A 2,211-nucleotide genomic window follows, 5' to 3' on the forward strand; every position below is an offset into this window, starting at 1 on the left:
ATTTCTATGTTGTCTGTTGTGATCTCTCCACTGTCATTTCTAATTTTATTGATTTGATTTTTCTCCCTTTGTTTCTTGATGAGTCTGGCTAATGGTTTGTCAATTTTATTTATCCTTTCAAAGAACCAGCTTTTGGCTTTGTTGATTTTTGCTATGGTCTCTTTTGTTTCTTTTGCCCACGCCGCAACAAAGACCCAGCACAGCCAAAAATAAGTAATTTTTTTTAAAAAAGAAAATACTTAAAAAATTGGTCACTTTAAAGGGATACTCACCAAAGAAGGTATATACAGATAGAAAATTAGCGTATGAAAAGACGCTCCAGGTGTGAACTCAGGGAAGTGCAAACCACAGCAGAATGCCACCCGCACCGTTATTAACAAACAGAACGGCCAGGATCCGGAACACTGACAACTCCGAATGTTGGTGAGGGTGTGGCGCAACGCTCCCCTCGCTGCTGATGGGAATTAGAGCGGCATGGCCACTTCAGAAGAGCATTTAGCGGGTTTTTACGAAGCTAAAGAGACTCTTGCTCTATGACCCAGCAATCATGCTTCTTCGTATTGACCCAAAGGATCAAAATGTATGTCCACACAAAAACCTGCGCATGGATGCGTGTAGCTACTTCACTCATAATTTCCAAAAGCAACCAAAAATGAACTGTGGGACATCCGGACAGTGGAATTTTACTCAGTGCAAAAAGAAACGAACTTTTAAAAGCTATAAAAAGACAGGAAAGAAACTTAAATGCACATTACTAAGTGAAGGAACCCAATCTGCAAAGGCCGCATAACTGCAGGATTCCAACTATTTGACGTTCCGGAGACCACTGTAGACTGTAAAAAGATCAGTGATCGACGGGGTGCGCAGCGCAGGAAAGGGATGACCACACAGAGCAGAGAGTGGATGCACGTCACCATACACCTGTGTAGACCCACAGCATGTACAGCAGAGGAAATCAGCATGGAAAATATTAGCATGGAAAAGTAGCTAAAAATTAGCATGCAAAATGCTGAGGAGAAAACCCCAGTGTAAACCGTGGACTTTGGATAATAATGAGGCGGCAACATAGGGTTGTGCGTTGCGACAGACATCCGCTCTGGTGGGGAACACTGATGAGATGGGCTGTGCATGTGTGGGGGCCGGGGGCACACGGGAAATGCCTGTACTTTCCTCTCCATTTTGCTGTCAAATTAAAACTGCTCAAAAAAATATTTTTTTTGTTTTAAATAATGGGCAAAAGATTTGAACAGATTCTTCACCAAAGGAGATCTGTGAATGGCGTGCCATTTGTATTAGTACATAAAAAGATGCTCACCACGAGGTGCCACTACAGTCAGTGGGATGGCTGGATTGAAGGGACTGAAGATGCCAAGTGCTGAGGAGGACTTGGAGACTCGAGAAGTCTCGTGGACGGCTGGTGGGAATGTAAAACGGTATCATCACCCTGGAAAAGTTTCTTCTACAGGTAAGCATGCATTCGTTATTAAACTCAGCAATTCATTTACCCAAAAGAAATGAAGGCACATGTCTACACAACTTGTGCAGGAATGTTCACAGCAGGTTTATTCATCGTGGCCAACAATGAAAAACAATCCAAAAGTCCACAAACAGGGAAATGGGTTACCAAATTATGGTACATCCATACAGCGAGATGCTACTCAGCCACACAAAGGGGTATGTGCGAATACACGCAACAACATGCGTGAACCTCAAAGCCTTTATCTGGAGCAAGACCAAACACAGACGCATACACACGGCGTGGAGTTTTATCAAACTGTCTGAAAAGGAACAGCCAGTGACAGAAGGCAGGTCCGAGGTTGGGGTGGGGGGTACTGATCACAAAGAGGCAGGAGGGATGGGTGAGCGGTCTCCCTTGGTCGTGGTCGTGGTTCGCAGGTATGCACACCTGTCAAAACTCACCGGATGTACACTTACTGTGGATTCACTTTATTGTATGTAAATTACACCTCAAAAAACTTGATTAAAAAAAAATCAACTCCTCAGAAAATCCTTTCGTGGCCACGCCCCTCTCAAAGGCTTCACAAGCTGTATTTTCTTCGCCTGCGTTTCTCTGAGTTTGTCATTGCTGGTTTCCTGCCGACAGCCTCCAGACACGGGGCGCCGAGAGGCCCCCGAAACCGTCTCTTTGAGGCTGAGCACCTGGCCTGCACACCGAGGGCTCCACAGGAGGGGGAGGGCCCGGGGCCGGCC

The sequence above is a fragment of the Bison bison genome, unplaced genomic scaffold, assembly GCF_000754665.1.
Source record: "Bison bison bison isolate TAMUID 2011002044 unplaced genomic scaffold, Bison_UMD1.0 scf7180017856933, whole genome shotgun sequence".
In the NCBI taxonomy this organism is placed as follows: Eukaryota; Metazoa; Chordata; class Mammalia; order Artiodactyla; family Bovidae; genus Bison; species Bison bison.